The sequence below is a fragment of the Abrus precatorius genome, unplaced genomic scaffold, assembly GCF_003935025.1.
Source record: "Abrus precatorius isolate BTA unplaced genomic scaffold, Abrus_2018 Scaffold4, whole genome shotgun sequence".
In the NCBI taxonomy this organism is placed as follows: domain Eukaryota; kingdom Viridiplantae; phylum Streptophyta; class Magnoliopsida; order Fabales; family Fabaceae; genus Abrus; species Abrus precatorius.
The window spans coordinates 5,124,815-5,145,806 of record NW_020874384.1 but is presented as its reverse complement, the minus strand read 5'-3'; the positions used below and the strand labels follow the sequence as shown (position 1 = coordinate 5,145,806).

Below are 20,992 nucleotides of genomic sequence, written 5' to 3'. Positions count from 1 at the left end.
TTTAAACACTAACCTCTATCTTTCTTGGATTGAAATTCTTTTGATAGTTGTGAAGATTTAGACTTCATACTCAAAAAATTTTAAAAGTATGTAAAGAAAAATATTTATTAAAGATTAAAACAAATGATATATATATATATATATAAATTAAATATAATATTTGAACTTAATTTAGAGTTAAAACGTTACATTTTCTTTACTTATTCATTCATTATGATATAAAAGTTTTAAATATACAAATGGAACGGTTATCTAAAGATTTAAAAATCAAATCAAATTCATTTTCATTGTTATGACTTTTAATAATGTTTAATTTAGTTTAATTGTTATAATTAATTAGTTTTAATTGGAGAATTTTGAATTTGTCATTCTCATTATAACATTTTATAAAAAGAAACATTGCAACAAAATCATTAAAGATAAATGTTGTTAATTTTTAATTTAAAAAAATTAAATTTATCATCATAATTATTATAATATAAAATATAAATAAAATATTGTCTATGTTAATAGATTATACATAATTATGATATATCAATTCTTATTAAATGATTTTTATTTAAAAAATAAAATAATAGATGAAGAGAAAAAAAGAGTTGTTAAAAAATTTTCAACAAAGATTTAGGTAAAAACTAAAAGAAAAGAATGATTGTATTTAATATAAAAATTAATTTTAATTTTATATTTTAATATAAAAAAATACTTATATAACATTTTAAACACTAACTTCTATCTTTCTCGGATTAAAAATATTTCGATAGTTGTGAAGATTTAGACTTCATACTCAAAAAATTTTAAAAGTATATAAAGAAAAATATTCATTAAAGATTAAAACAAATGATATATATATATATATATATACATATATAAATTATATAATATTTGAATTTAATTCAGAGTTGAAACGTTATATTTTGTTCACTTATTCATTCATTATGATATAAAAGTTTTAAATATACAAATGGAACGGTTACCTAAAGATTTAAAAATCAAATCAAATTCATTTTCATTGTTATGATTTTTAATAATGTTTAATTTAGTTTAATTGTTATAATTAATTAGTTTTAATTGGAGAATTTTGAATTTGTCATTCTCATTATAACATCTTATAAAAAAAAATATTGCAATAAAATCATTAAGGATAAATGTTGTTAATTTTTAATTTAAAAAAATTAAATTTGTCATCATAATTATTATAATATAAAATATAAATAAAATGTTGTCTATGTTAATAGGTTATATGTAATTATGATATATCAGTTCTTATTAAAATATTTTTTTTAAAAATAAAATAATAGAAGAAGAGAAAAAAAGAGTTGTTAAAAAATTTTCAATTAAGATTTAGGTAATAACTAAAAGAAAAGAATGATTGTATTGAATATAAAAATTAATTTTTATATCAATTAAAATTACAGACGTTGATATAATATAAAATTTATATAAGTCACATATAAGATTTGTCTAAGAACAAAAATCAATACATAATAAAGTAAGAGAGATATATATAATAAAATAACAAAGTTATTTTATAAAAAGACATAAATGTTTGGTGACATTTTACTTTTCAGATTCTACACAATATTAAAAGTATTTATACAATATTTTAATAAAAATGATTCAATCTTCTAAATCTTCCATTGTTGTCTTATGTTCACCATTTTTTGCTTCGTCTTCCTCAAGTTGCAACCTAAAAGAAAATATCAAATATAAATTACTGTATGATATAAGAATTTGAACAATACATTATAAATTTATAATTTATACATTAATTTTCTCCTTCTTTTTGGTAAATTTAGTGTTTACACAGTTGGAGATATATGTGAACAACTTATTGCCAAGTCATTTTCTTTTGTTATTGCATTTGTATTGTCTAAACCTTCTTCCTTCTCAATCTGTAAATATTAGACAATAAAAATAAAGTTATTCATCATCGTATCTATAAACATTATAGATAAAAGTAATGAAACTCTAATTTAATATTCTATATTACCTTTACTATCGGCTTCACAATTTTATTTGCCGTGAAACTTTGTCTTTCACAACTTTCAAAGTAAATACTCATTTTTATTTGAAAAATATGTGAAGTGCCAATAATCTTTAAAAGTTGTGGAGACAACTTTAACCCTTCACAATCACCTTTAAAATAATTATCACATAAAAATAGTTATATGTGTTAATATATTTTATTTATATAATCAAATATTTGATTAAATTTTTCAATAAGTTAGAACTTAACACTTTTGCTTGCAATTTTAGATGTTCCAATAAGATATTTTAACTTTACTTCTGCTAATTGTTGTTCAACAACTTCATCAAATAAAACAAATATAATTGAATCCGTAAAATCTTTAACATCAAGTTAAAGACAAAACCTGTAATTTATATAAATCAAGGTAACAATATATAATTCAATTTATTTAAACATGAAAATTTAAAAATTTGAATATATAGTGATAAATAATTACCTTGTAATTGGATAATCAACGTCTTTATAACATGATTCACATTTAAAATTTGTAGTTGTGAAAGAAACTTTCTTCTTGCAATGAGGGCAAGAAATATAATACCAACCATTTTTAAGCAATATATCGTTCACAGTTGCAATACAACCAATTACGACATTCTGAAAATTAATTAAAAAATTAGTTTAAAAATTTATTAAGAAAAACAAAGTATAAGAGAAATTAAATTTACCATATCACTCTTTAATTTTGCCATTATCAAAATTTCAGATATGTTTTTGAAATTTTCTAACTTAGGAAGAATGATAGATCTTGTATTATCAATATTGTCAGCAATATGCACATCATTAAAATCCCTACAACAAAGTGATAATTAATTAATAGTTAATTAGCAATAATTAACATAACATAGAGATTTTAGATAATTTTAATACCTGAATGAATCTATAAAATGAGTAATTTTTGGTATGCCAATATTGACATAGATCTTTGTTAATCTTGATGTGGAAATAGAAATATTACCTATAATACATACACTCATATTTTTTATAATTAAATATGAAACATATATATATATATATAATTTATTTCAATAAAACATTTTAAAAATATAATAATATAATTACTTTGAAATTCTTTTACAATTGTGGATGTGAATATTGCAACATTGATTTTTGAATCCTTAGATGTGTTATCTTTTATTATCTCCTCAAAGAGTGCAATATAATCATCCCATAGTGTTACTTTCACTCTATTTCCCCTGCAAATGATTTAACCAAAATTATAAGATTTTTCAATTAATAATAACTTTAGAATAATTGTTTATACCTCATGTCTTGTAATTGAAGCGTCATGACATTAACCTTGACTTGAGGAGTTGTTTTTTCTTCAACAGAACTTCTATACATGACCACTCCAATCACATCTATTAAAAATATAAATAATTTTAATGAACTAATTGATAAATTAAATACAAATTATATAACAAATTTTAGTAAAGTTTTATAGTAAAATACCTATTAAGACATTATTTCCACAATGACTGTTCAGATCTTCAAAGTTCACAAACTTAAAGATATAGAAAGGAATTATGTTATCATCATTTACTTCCTTAGTAATAGTTGTGGCATAGAATTGCAACACGAAAGGATTGTTTTCAACCACAACAAATCTATCTTTTTTCTTTGTCACTGTAAAATTTGTTATGGAGTATACTTTTCCTTCCTTTAGTATACCTTTGAACCTGTAAGAAATATCTCGTCCTATGGAAGCATGTATGTAAATGTTCTATAAAAAAAAAATTAATCGGTTAGAAAATTTAGAAATAAATTTAGTTAGTTATTATAGAACAACATATAAAAGACAACATAATTATAATTTATAAAAAATAATAATTCTTTTATAAGGAAAAACAAATCTAATATCTTTTCATCAATTAATACCATATCAGTACTAATTAACTCTTTCTTGCTATATATGTTTAGTGTTTCTCACAGTCGTGATATTTGCACTTTTATTGTCCAATCATCTGTTGTTAAATTTAGATTGTTAAGAAAAGTTCATTTATCTTAATTGGAACTTGTTGTTCTCCTACAAAAGCATGGAAAACATCAAAGTAAATATCAAACTCAAAAACACATGTACTTATGTTGATAGATAATTCTTGACCCTGATATGATTGCAAAATACAAAGAAAAAAGATGACAATAGAAAGAAAATATCAAACTCAAAAACACATGTACTTACGTAGATAGATAATTCTTGACCACTAACATGATTGCAAAATACAAAAAAAAAAAAAAATATGACAATAGAAAGGATGGTGCGCAAGTTTTTAAAAGTTGTGTAAACAACTAAACATGACTTATATAAGTAAAGATGAAGTCTTACTTAGAGATATATGAAAAGTCATAAAATAAATAGATAATATAATAAAATTTATCTTTTCATCTGTATAATAGTTAATAATAAAATATTATATATAATAAAATTTCTAATAAATTACTTTGATTATATAATTTTTTTTTTGTTAGAAATTTAAGTTAACAATTTTTTCACTTCAAAGTAAATTTTAGTTTTTGAAATATATATTGAACTACGTATTATATTAAACTAATTAAATAGATAATTTAAATATGTAAACTTATCTTTTCATTAGAAATTTGATCTAACAATCTAAAATAAAAGTAATTTTTTGATAAATGTGTTTTTTTTAATTCAAACTACATTTCATAAAAGTAATTTTTTCATAAATAATTTGTTATTAAAAATATAATTTAACAATCTATAATAAAAGTAATAATCTTAGAAGTGTAAATTTTTATTTTGATATTAATTATAAAAAAATAATTATTGTGACATTACTCAATAATTATTTTTTTAAGCATTTGTTCATAATATTGAACTAATTGAGTATTTTTCATTACAATTAAAAAAATATTCTAATATAATATAACTATCAATTCTAATAAACATTCTTTAAATATAATTAAAAGACAATAAGTATGAATAAATCCAATTTAAATACGTAAGTCATACATTTCAAATTTTAATGCATAGGGTAATAAGTAAGTGCAGTCAATAGGATATATTAAATTATTTCAAATTTTAATGCATAGGGTAATTTAAATTTTAGTGTTTGAAGTATATATTAAATTATAAATTATTTTAAACTTACAAATCAGATATAATTTTAAATCATAAATTATAAAAAATATTATAATCATTTTTAATAGATGATAATTTAAAGCAATTTGTAGTCACTCTTATTAGATATAATTAGAAATTTGATCTAACAATCTATAATAAAAGTAATTTTTTTTATAAATGTGTTTTTTTTAATTCAAACTACATTTCATAAAATGTAATTTTTTTACCACATTTTTTATTAAAAATATAATTTAACAATCTATAATAAAAGTAGTAATCTTATAAGTGTAATTTTTTTATTTTGATATTAATTAAAAATAATAATGCTTGTGACATTACTCAATAATTATTTTTTTTAAGCATTCATTTATTTTTGAACTAATTGAGTATTTTCTATTACAATAAAAGAATATTCTACTATCAATTCTAATAAAACATTAAAATAAGAGAAACATATGAAATATAGATTATGTTAAACTAATTAATAAAATAATTTAAATATGTTAATTTGTCTTTTATTATAAATTTAATTTAACAACATATATTATAAACAAATAATTTTGTAAGTTTAATTTTTTTAATTCAAAATATAATTTAGTATTTGAAGTACATAATAAAATATAGATTATATTAAAATAAAATAGTAATTTTAATTTGTAAATTATGAAAAATATTATAATTAATTTTAATAATAGTAATTTAAGTTGATTTATCGTATAAATATTTATGTTACCGTTTGTAACATAATATAACCATAAATACTAATAAATATTATTTAAATACAATTCAAACATAATAAGTATGAATAAAATATAATTTTAATTCATAAATTATACGTTTTAAATTTTAATGTACAAAGTAATAAGTACGTACATTTTGAATTTTTATGTATAGAGTAATAAGTAGATGAAGTTACGTTTCAAAATTTAATACACTCAGTAATAAAGTAGGTGTAGTCAATTTTACATATATATATATATATAGAATCATGATCACAAAACATGTCATTCATATGTATAATTAGTTCATCAACACATTTGCTAGAGATCAGACACCTCTATATGTAACAGTCTGACAACTTCGCAGAAGGTCACTCATCCCATAATTTTTGGTGATAGGTCACCGAAAAGTAAATGCATTTTATTGGTATAGGTAGTCCTAATCAATTTCTTTAAGCTATCCTCAATGTATACACAGTCTCTGGAATCAATTCCTTTAAGTTATCCTCAATGTATATATAGTCTCTGAATCCCTCTCATTTCGGTATAAGTTCAATTCATTCATGTGTTCCTTACCGTCGGAAACTTGTCATGAGCCGCTCCTTGTCCGTGCCACATTGCATTGACGATCACTCTCCACCCTCGCCTAGCGCCTGGATGTCACATGCCCACCAACATCCGCTTGGTTCGTCCTCGAACCACATCATACTAGGAGAGAGGCCTACTCTGATAACATCCTAATTTTTCTTATTCCAAGTAAACAATTTTTCATAGATTTAAAGATTAGATAAAAATAAACCTTACATTTCCCTTATGTAAATTCTGTAAAAGCTTCGAATTATTTAAAATTTTCAAAGAATAATTTCAAGACTTTAAAGTAATAAATAAAACTTAAATTCATATCTAGCAAATTATTCGTTACAACAAAATTTTCTAAAACATTATAAATTCTAATTTGACATTTAAAAATCATTTACAGATCTTAAGCAACATAAGACGTAACTAGAATAAAATATTACAATCTCACAAATTATTTTAATCTCTAAAGAGCAGTCTTTCTTCCAATATCACTAGATTATGATCCTAGAACAGATCAACTATTTTGATCCTTTCACTTTCATTACCTGAAAAATATTAGTAGGGGTGAGTATCTCCTACCCCACTAAATCTTTTATTTGATATAAATTTACGTAGTATAGAAAGTATTGACTAACACATTTATAACATACATTAATTAACAATAACACTTAAAATCATACAAACCATTATCATCACAGAGTACACACCCAACAACTAATCAATCATATTTACAGATATTTGTGACACGCATTCTTTACACTACTCTTTACGTCATAATGCATGTATTATAACATGTCAACTAATGTGTCACAATACATGTCCCAATCGCACCCGTTGATAAGTGCCAATTAGTAGTAATTTTTGGTATATAATTTGGCACTTATTCGATTCCTTTCTCACTTATTTATGCTTAGATTCCCTTTTAATTCAATGTATTTATATCACAGGCCAATTGATGTTTAGCCACTTAAATTCAGTAATCATTTGTCTTAAATTTTGCATGAAGGTATTTGATCTTTTATTATTGTGCTAAATAATAAGGGGCCAGGCTTGGTGAAATGAAAATGGAAAAAGGGAGAAGCAAAGTCCTCATAGCCAGCAAATCTCGCCTGAGCGAACTCTGGGTCGCTTGAGTAAAGGCGTTGAGTTGTAGGACCTACATTCTGCCGCATTCTTGCTCAAGCGAGATGACCATCGCTTGAGCGAGAATCTCGCTTGTGAGACATTAACTGGGAGTGAAAGGCACCGCTGTGGAAGGAAGCTTGGAAGAGCGACTACACCATTGAAGAACTAATTTTTACTCTCTTTCCATGTATTTTCTTGTTGTTTGGTACATTATGAGTGGCTAGAACTTTATAGGGGATTGGATGTAATCTTAACTTTTTGAGTATTTTAGTTCATTAATATAATTGTTTATTTTCTATGTGTTGGGTGTATTTATCTTGATATATGCTTGCTTCTACCCTACAGGGAATGATTCATGATTCGAGAATTCGGAGTTAGTTGGGAAACTACCTTGGAACCCAGTTAGGGTAAATACACGTAATAGGTTGGGACTCTGGGAATAGGTTTTAATCTGTTATATGCTATATAACTCTTGCTAGTAATGTTGGATTATTTATTGTTTAGGTAAAGGATTATCATTCAATAAATACATCTTAGAATCTCGGGTGAGAGGAATCCAACGAGTGAATATAATGGAGAGTGCATCGTAAAATCATGGTAATTGTGCAAAATATATTATGACTAAGATACAAAGTTAGTGATAGATGAAATCCAATCCCTGCTTTTCATTATCTTAGTAAATTTATATTTTGTTATCTTGTTAAATTTTCATGAATCCAATTAATCAAGAGCACATGAATGATAGTTATAAATTTGTGAATACTTAGGATTATTATTTTTAGTTAGGATAACTGAAATTACTAGAGTATCAACATTCCCTGTGGATACAACAACCTTTTATACTACATTGAAACTTGGTACACTTGCCAAAAGATTTCATCACCCGTTGATGTATTACAACATATATATCATAACTACATTAACCTACATGTTACAATGCATACATTATAATCATATGTGCACTACACAAATTCATATTCATCATGGTTTCACATTTATCTCACTTTCATATTCATTGCTCCTGGGATCCCTTGAGAACTTCATAGCATGGATAGCCACTGGTTAGCTGAAGTAACACAAATACACGTGTGCTGACCTGACCCTTTTTAGCAAAGGTATAGTCAAGAGTCTCGTCAGAAAATGAGTGTTCTTGCCTATCACGCCGGTGACCCGGGTTCGATCCCTGACAACAGTGCCAAAAACATGTTGTTACAATTTCTAAACACTAGCAAATGCATTAGGAATTGTAGCAAGTAATGAGTAATTTTTAAGATCAGAGTAACGTCTTCACAAGGAATTAGGAAATCAATTATCAATTCATAGAACAATAACTAGTTGAGCTTTAGGAATTTGCAAGAGTTGTAACATTCAGAAAAAAAGAAACAAGAACAATTAAAAGGTAAAGGACTTGCAGAAAACAGAGTACGAATTTGATGTTGAGATTACAAATGGATGAATGATAGGAATTTATTTCACCAGAATATCAATATCAATTCAACTATCCCTCTGAACATTCAAGTACTTGGTTAATTGACAATCAATTTCACTTATTAATAGTCAAAGTTTAATCCCATAAATCATTGACCCTAACGAGTTACTAAACCACCCTAATCCCTTAGGTGAAGTTCAATTTCAAGTTGAATTAAGACTTAGAACATTAGGATTATAGGATTAGGTTCCCTTATCCCTAAAAAATCCCTAATTCTGGTTGCTAATTCAGATCAGAGAAGCAAATCCAACTTCCATTGGCAAATGTTCCTCTTTGATTAATCATACAAATTCCCATTCAAAGATTTCAATGACAGCAGAACTCTATTAATCCAAGAACTCATATTTCAAAAGTAAGAAGCTAATCAATACATCAATTCAAGGTCCATAAACTCCTAACTACAAAGAGTTAAGCAAACATTATAACAGAGAAAGAGAAAGCAGGAGAAGAAGAGAAGAAACGTAGAGAAGTCATCTTCACGAGCTCCAATCCAATTCCTCTTCTTGGAGCTTCGACGTTCAACCCCAATCCTCTCTCTAACTCTCTCTCAACAAAGAAACTAACTAAAAACAGAAAATGAACAAAAGACCTTGAAATCTGAGCTTTTTCTGGTATTTATAGAATTCCCGGCTCTGGGCATTGTCACTTTGCTTCATAAGAGTGACCACGCAGAGGCTTATATAGTTTCTGGAAACTGGAACTATCACTTTTAATAATAAAAGTTGCAACGCAAGAGGTTGAGTGGTTGCGTGTGTTCACTTTTATGAGTAAAAGTGACCACACACAACTTGCCTTGATACACTCCTCTCTGGAACATTCACTTTCACTAGCAAGAGTGGTTACGCGTTTCTCGCTCAAATTAAGTCTTCTCTAGAACACTCACTTTCACTGGTAAAAGTGGTAATGCAGAGCTCGCTATGTCTGAGGCTTCTCTGGAATACTCACTGTCTCCAGCGAAAGTGTTAACACCCAGTGTGTATTCCTCTTTGATGCCTGGAGTGATCACTTTCACTGGCAATAGTGATCACGCCCAGCTTATATTCCATAATTCTTGTGCTTTAAGTCCAGAATTGCTACTCTTCTCCTTCCTTTCCTTTGATTTTCCATTTCCATGAACCTTACTCAGATTATTCCTACAAAAATAAGATTAAATTCTTAATTTCTAAGCAAAAATCTCACAATTGCTAAAATAACTACATATTAAAAGAAAACCTTCAACCATTCTATTTTTTGAGTTTTTCTGCTTTTTGTAACATATTTTCCTTATCAAATGGGTTGGAATTACACTAAAATATTAGTAAAAATATGGATTCATCAGTGTGACCTGTGAATGCTTTCACTTTTAGCAAATCATTATGCACTCGTCTACACTTAGCTTTCACCACCTTCATTTCCCCAAGATTTCCTAAATCTTCTCTGGACTCTATACCACAGTGTATCTCTGTAGCTATCTATACTTACCACCAACATTTCTTATTCTTTTCCATATCCTTCTCATAGGTCCACGTATCATAATACGTGAGTATTGACCACATAACTTGGTGTATTACAATACATGTATTATGAATGCACCCTTTGGATGTATCAAAATACTTGAATTATAATCACATTTATCAATCATTCTGACTCTCGTATTATAATCACTTTTCTCACAATTCCATCATCATGTCACATCATTTCATTTCATACATCAAACTATATCTTCATTCAAGAATAATATAACACTTTTCATTAACAACTTAATTCAACCAATTTCCACATACTTCAATCATCAACAAACATAAATTCAACACATAAAATCTTCAAACAAGTCCATACATCGCCGGAGGTCAAACACCTCTAGGCTTAGCCCATTGTACAATCCAACATACACATTCTCTCAGTAATAATAAGGTCGTTTATCATAAAGTTTGGTATCATCCATTATTAATAATATGTCCACTATTCTAAAAACACCGAATAACAAATCTTAACTACTCTTAAATAATGTTTGTTTAGTAGAACTGTAATTTTCTCCCAAAGATAGTTTTATTTAGAGCCTTTACTACTAGTAGTCCTATTGCTAATGTCATTTTACTTAGAGCCTTGGCAAGTAGATGTTATTAGTAATCCTACTACTAATGTCATTTTCTGGAAAATCAAAGATGGACAAATAATTCAGAGTGAACTGCCTCCAACAATCCAGTATCAGCTGTCTAAATTAAAAGACAATGGTGGCAATCCAGTAATGGCAACGCCATTCAAAACCAAAAATCTTGATAAGTCTATTACTCCTAGTGATATCCAAGGCCTCATTGAACAAGCCAACTATACCAATAAATACCTTTTGATTTTAGGAGATAAGATTGGTAAAGATAAAGTCTTTACTAGTAATCAGAAAGAAGAAGAAACACCTTCTTCTCAAACTACTTTAGAAAGACCCTTATTCAAACCTTTTAAGATCAATGCCAAAGCCAAATAGAAAATCTTAGAGCTTAGGCAAAAAGAAAAACCGAAATGCCTTGAAGAATTAGGTGATCTTAGTGAGCTATTAAGCAAAATTACTAGTATGCTTAAGACTGTTCCTGAAACACCTCAATCTTCTGAAGAGTCTAGTGCTAGACCAAAGACTAGATCTCTGTCCAAAACTGTCAATGTTATTAGTAAAACTGATTCAGAACAACCTACTGAAGCAAATTCAGTCTCTAATTTAGAAATTAATCCAGTGATTACTAATGGTAAAAACTGAAAATCTCCTTCCAAGCTTTATTACAATAAAGCTACTACTCCTGATCTTCTTATAGAAGAAAATAATGAGTACAGTTTCCAAAGTTTTAGTGCCAAAGTCAGAGTATAATATTATAACTACTCTGCATCATATGTCAATGGTAGCCACTGCCTATCTAACTTCTCATGATTGTACCGAAGATACAATTGTCAATATTATCATAACCAATTTTTTGGGTCAACTCATAGGATGGTAGGATAATTACCTCACTGAAATTGAGAAAGAGAGAATTCTCTATGCAGTTAAAACTGATACAAAGGGAAAAGCCATTATAGATAATGATGAGTAGATCCTTGATACTATCAATACTTTTCTTTTTACCATTGCTCAACATTTCATAGGGGATCCATCCTTATGGAAGGATATATTCGCTGAGTTATTGTCTAATCTTAAATGTAGAACCTTAAGCAATTTTAGGTGGTATAGAGATACCTTCTTGTCCAGGGTTTTCACTAGAGAAGATAGTCATCAATCTTTTTTAGAAAGAGAAATTCTTAGTTGGCCTCCTTAAGTCTTTTGGAGATTTAGTTAGAAACAAGCTCCGAAGTCATTCTGTCAATGGAGAAATTCCTTATGATATCTTAGTTATGGTCAACTTATTTCTTTTGTCCAGAAAATGGCCTTGAAAATCTGTCAAGAAAACAAGATTCAAAGACAATTAGCCAAAGAGAAAACCAGAACAAAAGAGAGTTAGGGTCTTTCTGTGAACAATTTGGTCTACCTCTGTGTCCAACCCAAAATAAGAAACATTATCCCAAAAAGGATGTAGAAACAAAAAAAAAACATTATATGAAGAAATACAATATAAAACCTTCTAAGAACCCTAGTGAAGATACTATCCCCAAGAACATTCCTAGAAAACCCAGGACAGGTGTGACCTGTTACAATTGCAGAAAACCTAATCATATTAGTAAATACTGTAGGCTCAAGAAAAATATTAGTAATCTCAACCTTGATCCTTCAGTCAAAGATCATATCAACAATCTCCTCATTGAATCTTCTGAAGAAGACTTTGCTAAAGAGTTTAGTGAGGATATTAATCAAATCCAATAGGATGATCAAATTTATTTTTCTGATAGTGATGAAATTCCAGAAGTCAATGTTTTAACAAAAGAATAAGATATTTTTTTAAGCTATTAACTCTATTCCTAATCCCCAGGAAAAGAAAAATTTTTTCAATAAACTCAAAGACGTTTTGGAAGCAAAATAGAAACCAAAAGAACTTTTTACAACAAACAAGTTTGACGTAAATAGTATTTTTTAAAAATTGGAAAATAATTCTTGCACAAAGCCAGCCACTATTTAGGATCTTTAGATTAAGAATAACAATCTCAAAAAAGAGATTCGTGAAATCAAAGAACAACAACAAATTCATCAAGTTATTCTTTCATAACTTTAAGATGATGATGAATTTGAAGTTGCGAAAGAATAACTTTTTGAGAAGAGTGATTTTGAAAATCCAAAAGAAATTTTTATGAATTTGATCAACAAGGTAAAAATTCAAAAATTTTATATTAACATTAGAATCATTATTGATGATATTTGATAAATCTACATTTTACTACATTTTTAGTATAGTTTTTATTAATAAATAAGTAGTAAAGTACTAAATAAACTTGAAAATACCATAAAAATTGCATTAATATTCATAATTGTGTAAATAGTTAAAATTTTAGATTTTGTTTCAATTCTGGACAATTTGACTTAGAAAGACTTAATTTTTGTGCAGAAGCTTGAGCTGAGACTTTGAAGGTGATATTGAAGTGGAAAAAGGTGAAACGATTGAGCTTAAAGAGCAAGAATCAGATGATAAGTGCTAGGCGTAACCACTTTGAGTGCATAGAGTTAACACTTTGAAGAAGAAAATCCATGAAGATCAAGTGAGTAGCAACTTTAAGTGCTAAAAGTGAACACTCCAGTAGCAGAAATCCTGAGAAGTCTTACAAGTGTACACTCTGGTCGCTGAGAGTAGCCACACCCAAGGCTAATTTACTCGGACACTTTGCACGTGTACTGTAACATCCTAATTTTTACTCCCTCTATGTTCATGTGTGTTAGCACGATTTAATTTGTTTTAAAGGTAATTAAATGCATTTTTGCAAAATTTTACGATATTGGTAAAAGTACTTATTTTTATTTCGTTAAAATAATTCGTCTTTAAATACATGTTTGATTTATTTTTGAAAAAATGAGATTTTCTAATACTTTGAATTATTTAGAATCTCTTAAGTATAATTGATTTCCAAATTTCTTACACACCAACAAAGGTGGTGTAGTGGTGTAAGGGCTGGTCCTTTACTTTGGACTTGGAGGACTGGGGTTTAAGTTCTATCAAGTTAAATTTTGATTTCAAATTTTTAAGTATGTGAATTGTCCATGATGCCCCTGCATGATTTTAAATGTATGTGGCAATTCCTTGGTCTTCTTACGGACATGTGGCAAAACCAAGTTATGCATTCTTTCTCCTTCCGCAAAGCTCTCTCACTCTCTCTCGGTTTGTCTTCTCTCTCCCTACCATTTTCTCTCATTTTGCAGCAAGCATTGTGATGGAAACCAACCTCCTTCCATAGCCAAAAACCTTGAACACTCTCCTCTCCATTCTTTGAGCAAGATTTTCCTAGTTTTCCTTCTACAAAACTTGAAATAGCAACCTCCATTGCACCAAGGAAACTCATTTCTTTTGCCCTTGCATGTTGAAAGGAGTGTGTTGATTGTTTTCTGAACATCCAAGCAAGGTAAAAACACTCTTTCATCTTTCTTTCTCAATGTTTTCACCAATCAAAGAAAGGAGATGAAGATTTTGCACCTCCTCCATGAAAAAGCATGGATCTTTCTGCGTCTAGCCACTGAGTGAGTCAATTTTGACCATCTGAACGTATTTTTTTTTTAGCTAACCTCGGTATATTTGGATTGTACAGTGAAAGATCTTTCAAACGCAAGTAGTTTCACTCAAAATGGACACCAAAATCATAAGTTATAGTGAAAATGGTGAGATCACTCCTTGTTCTGCGTTTTCAGTGTTTTAGCAGCAAAGGAGACTGTTTGTCTCATTTCTGTGATCTCCAAAACCTAACATGCAACATCCTTATGTATTCTTTGAAGAATTATCTTTCCAACGGTGTATCTTGAGCTCGAATCCGACATCGTTTGCCCCCTCCATCGCATAGAATACTTTAGCACCTTCATTTCTACGTTTTCTGCAGAAACAGTGTAAAGAAATAATTTTTACTCCCTCTTTTTTGATTTGTTTCAACCTGAAAAATTAATTTTTGGTAAATTACATGAAAACAGCTTTCCAACGCATATTTTTATGTAAATTTTGAACTTCGTTTGAATACCTTACGAAATGAATTACAAAAAATGGTGCAAATCTGAAAAAACTGCGTGAACAAAAGTGAAGTTTGATTTTTCTGCACTTTCCTGTGCATGAAAACTTAATTTTTAAAAGTTTATTTTGACCCTTAGGATCTTATCTTTGTAACAAAATTTGCGGATCATGATTTGGACATCGTTTGAATCCGTTACACTTAATTTTACAAACATTCCACAAATATGAAGTTTTCTGGTTTTCTGCAATAAGTGCATGGCTGTTTCTAAATTTTTAAAAATATTAGTTCTTGGCCATTTTGGCTCAAAGGATTCTGATAAACTCCTCTCTGAACTAGGAACGCAAGGAACCAAGAAACTGCAAATTTTGACGCCGGAAAGCCCAAGAAAAAGAACCTGCAGACTACCTCACTCACCAAGGTAAGGGGGAGGTGGTATTTCAAGTAAACAGTAAGAAAGGAAATGAATCAAAGAGGGTTGTCCCTTAACCCTGAGGTCTAGAACACATGTATTAGGAGACATGTGGTGTTGGAGTTACATGTTGACATTTTTATATTTACTTGAGACTTTTGATGTTTTAAAATATAATTATGAGTATATTTTGATTTTGACGAATTTTGATTTTTGGTTGAAAATTATTTTACACTTGATGTTTGAGTAAGTATTGCTTTGTGAAAATTGTAAATTATTTTAAGTGAACTATTTAGTCAAAGCTTGTTGAAAACCAAAGATAAATTAAATGAAATGTTTTATCGAAATGTCCAATATGAGTAATATCCCTGGTATATTTGAAAGGATATCTTGTGTGTTGTGCTCTTCGAAAATATATGGTTTTGGCGCATGTGTTGTGTGAAGCACTAAGAATATGCATATAGGCATATGCAGGGTGAGTGGGCACCATTTGTGAACTTAAGCCCTTTGAGGGTGGAAAATGCGTGATGATATGCTGAGAGTAAATTGGTATGTAAGTATATGCGCTCTAAGGAGTTTGGCCATGGTTTCAGCTTTAACCCTGAGTTCAATATTGAATCCAATGACTAAAAGTAAACCTTTGTGAAAACTTTGTCTTCTTTTTTTTTTTGAAAATAAATGAGTAGTGTAACTCTAGTCGGGTAATGGTTGGAACTCAAGGAAAGAGACGAAGCTAGTGAGCTTGGAACACTTAGAGAAAGTGCATTGAAGCACGGATATAAGCACTTGCCAAGTGAAACTCCAAAAGTGTGCATGACTATTCAGAAGGCAAATGTGTGCGAAATCCCACTCCCCTGTGAAGGAAGTCACGAGGTTATTTTATAACTGTTGTTCGTGAAAGACAGGGAGGACCTCGACGTCTAGGGGATTTAATGGAGTTGGGTGACTTACCAATAGCCCTATGATTGTCCTAGGCTCCGGAACTCTGGCTGGAAGTCTCCACGCGATGCTCCTTTATCCTGACCTTCTCCTGAGGCTTATCTTGTTGGTTGAGCTAGATCGGTCGGTGGAGGTTTGAGTCCCCACCATACATGCGAAATGTAGGCTAGCTAGTGAAACTCCCAACAACTTTCGAACAATAGGATTGTTATGGATCCAGAGTCGCATAAGCATGAAAATAAGATTTTGCCAAACCAAGAGTTATCATTTGTATTAATCATGCATCATGTAATTAGACTTACATTTTGTTAGATTGTAAAAGTTATAATTCTATTAATGTGATGTATGCTCGTACTTACTTTGTTTTATTTCTTTTTTGAAAAATATTTACTTGAAAATATATCTCACTCCTTCTTTTCTTTGTTGAAATATGTTGTGGTGTTGGACATTTTCTTTTAGTTGTCACAGATCTTGAGGATGACCTTTCTCCGTCTTATTCTTCACGTTGAACTTAATTTGAAGAGGATCCTTCAGATACCAAGGAGATAGAAGAGGACCCTTCCAAGGAGTCCTGACCGATGTTTTGTTATTTCTTTTGTTGTCCGCTACTAAGGAGCTCCTCTTGTTGTACGGTGGAGAATTCGATACTTTATATTTAGTAGCTTGGGTGTAATGTACTTTGTTTTGGTACTCTGATGTTCGTGGATTGTGTTTTAAGATTCTTGGATAAATTGTGGTTACTTTTGATAATTATGGGATTGTTTATATGACCAAGTTTATTTTATCAGTTATCTTCTGATTTTTATTTGGATGGAATTAAATAGGCATAAAAATTGGTTCTTCAATGCAGTCAAGTAATGAACGTGAACTCTGTGGGTTCGTCCCATAAGAGAGTTCTAGTTGAAGTGATAAACCACATGTTGTATCTCATATTATTAGTAATTGGCTCATGAGCAGGTGAAAAAGATTGGAGTCCACTTGTATAGTTATGTTAATACATGGTATGACTATATTATTCAAGTGGTACTTACTAATGTTATGATTTTCTAAACTATGAGTAAATGAAGAAAACAAAATCTCATGAGTAATTATTAGTAATAAAAGTATCACATGAATCTTTATAAACTGTTGCTTATCAGGTGCATGAAGAATCAAGATCCATGCCGTGACCACGTGTCACTTTAAATTATATCAGAAGCAAGTTTCTCAATACTCAAGAATGATAATGGTATCCCCATAAACCAGGTTGAATAATCCTATGCACTCATGTTTCATAAAAAAAAAAGAAAAAAAAATCTCATTTGGTCCAAGACTCTTAATAGCAATCTGTAGACATTATACGTCAAGTTATTTAAAAGTAGTAGGATTGTCAGTCACGGTCGTCGTCGTCGTTACATGTACACTCTGACCACTGAAAGTGGCTGATGTAACATATTTTATGTTTATATTTAATTTTTTATTTTGATTAATAAACACTTTTCATATGCTTTATTTTTATAGTTTTTACCATTTTCTACTTATTTGAATAAATTTGGCCTATTACAAATAAATGCTTTAATTTCGTATTTTCAGTTATTCTGACCTTTGACGACTCTTTTGGCCATAACTTTCTCTGCAGATATTATTTTTGGATGATTTTAGTTTCATTGGATTCTACACATAGAGGGCTTCAAAATGCACAAATGGATCGCTGGATTTGGAGTTATTTTTCATTTTTTATGATTTTTTGAAGTTGCGGAAGATTTGTTGAATATTGTTCCGGGATTGCATTTGGACCCTTGTTATTTAATAATTGTATTTGGGCTTTTAGATATTATTGAGACCCATATTTTGGCCACTTAATTTACTCTAATCAAAACCTATAAATAGACTAATAAGGTTCTGAATTACGAAGAGAGAGAGGATTAGACACTTTGAGCTTTTGAGACTAGGCCGAAATAAGAATCCTTATTTTTACTTTTTCTCAAACTCTCGTTCTTTTCTCATTCATGCGTCGGTTAAGTGTTTCGATGGAAGGCTAAACCTCTTGTTTAATCCATGAAATCCAAACGTTGTAGTTCCGACTTGAGTTCTGTGCTAATTGCTCCGAGTTTGTTCTCTTTTTCTCTCTAATCTCAGAATTGTTTATTGTGATTGTGATTGACTTTTATGTTGTTAGATTTCAAATTAGAACTCGATTGATGCTCTAATTTGATTATTAATATGAATTAGGTTAAATAATTATTTGATTTAATTTATAACTCTATTCAATTAGGTTATTCAATTGAGTTAATAATTGAATTAGGTGATTGTTCAAATGTGGATTTAAATCTTTAGATACTGTGATAGTCGAAGTTACACGCAATTGGTATTCTGTGGATTTATATTTCTTAATTCATTTTTTTACTCACTTTAATTCTGTTCGTAATTTAATTTTATTAATTGTAATTTTTAAAATCCCAAAAACCTTATTTGCAGTTTTTAAAAAGAAAACCTAAAATTAAATTTGACTGAAAATGTGTCTCCGTGAATCGACCTAGGTTTGGCTCTATACTACAAAATCTTTAGAAAACTTAGTTGTTTTGATAACGGCTCGGCAATCATCTATCAGACACAACAAGATTATTTTGTTTAACAATATTAACAAAAGTATTAATATGTTTAAATTGTTGGCCCATGGATTTAGAAAAAATTAAGACATCATCAATATAAACAATGATAAATTTAGAGTAAGGTTTAAAAATATCATTCATAATCTTCTGGAGTTCAGAAGGAGCATTTTTAAGACCAAAGAGCATTAGTTCCATTCGTATTGCACAAAAGGATAGTAAAAGTAGTTTTATACCTACATGTTTCACTAATTTGGATTTTCCAAAATCCTGACTTCATGTCAAATTTAGAGAAAATCTTGGCAGAGTTAAGATAGTTAAGAAGGTCTTTTTTTTGTTTAGAATAGGGTACCTAATCCATTGAAAAGCTTGGTTAAGAGGTTTGTAGTTAATAATTAACCTGGAAGTACCTATTTTGAATTATGCTTGCTTATTGACATAAAAGGCAGAGCATGACCAAGGACTTTTACTTTTCTTAATTAGTTTTTCTGTCTAAGAGATCCTTAATCTCTTTCTGACAATATTGAAGTAATTCTTCATTCATTTGAATAGGCCTTGCCTTTGTAGGGATTTGACTTTCTTTAAAGTCCTTTTCAAAAGGAAGATCAACTATGTGTTTCTTTCTTCTTTCTCTTCCAAAATGCATGTGAAAGATTGAAACAGATTGAGGTTTGGATGGATTCTAGAAATGATTGAATTTTCTTCTGAATAAATGGACTCTTCAACTGTGTCTCAATATTTTCAAAAGAAACTTCTTTTAGAAAATTAATTTGATTAATTTTAGTCTTGATAAAATTAATATTTCTAGTGATTGGTTTAGTAGAAAATTTAAAAGTAATTTGCTTACCTAACTAACAAGTTGAAATTCCTTCTTTAGAAATTTGAAGTAGGAAAAGAGCTTTTATGAAAGGTGTTCCTAGAATGACTTCGTTTTTCAGATTTTTTACAAGAAGAAAACTTGTTTCTATCGTAAAACCTTGATTTTCAATAATAGATTTAGATAATTTATAATTAATCTTTATCTTAGAACCACTGGCTGTACTCAGTTTTTTTTAAGTTTTCTCAAAATATTTAGTAGGTATTAAACCTTCTAGAATACAATTTAAATTAGCACCAGTATCAAAAAGTGTCAAAGTATCAAGAACAAAATCATCAATAATGATTCTGATATTAATATAAAATTTTTGAATTTTGATTTAATTAATAAACACATTAAAATTCTTCCTCTAGTTTTTCATAATCATCTTTTTTAAAAAGTTGTTCTTTCGCAACCTCAAATTTACAATCATCTTCAAGTTGTAAAAGAATAACTTAATGAATTTGTTGTTGCTCTTTGATCTCTCGAATCTCTTTCCTGAGATTGTTGATTTCAATATGAATATCTTGTATTGTAGTTAGTTTAATAAAATATTTTATAATTTTTAAAAAATGCTATTTACATAAAATTTATTAGTTGTAATGAGTTCTTTGGGTTTTTGTTTTGTTTCTAAAACTTCTAAGTTTATTAAGAAATTTTTTCTTTTCTTGAGGATCATAAATAGAATTAATTACTTTAAAGAGAAGATTTTGTTTTTTTGTCAAAACATTGATTTCTAAAGTTTCATTATTATCAGAAGAAGATATTTGATCATCTTGTTGGATTTGGTTTATATCCTCACTAGATTCTTTAGTAGAATCATCATTGGAGGTTTCTTTAATAAGATTTTTGATCTGGTCTTCTATAGAAGAATCAAGATTGAGATTGATAGATTTCTTCTTAAGCTTATAATACTTGCTGATATGGCCTAATTTACCACAATTGTAGCAAGTGACTCATGTCCTAGGTTTCCTAGGAATATTCTTAGGGATATTATCCTTACTAGATTTTCTAAAGGGTTTACGATTGTATTTCTTGGGAAACTTCTTTTTGCTTTCTACCTCTTTTTTGGGATACTATT

The 20,992-nt window shown here is 28.7% G+C and overlaps 1 pseudogene; it reads right to left on the bottom strand.

Moving 5' to 3' along the window:
- Positions 1 to 20,992, bottom strand: part of LOC113866044 — a 50,969-nt pseudogene that overhangs the window by 23,308 nt on the left and 6,669 nt on the right.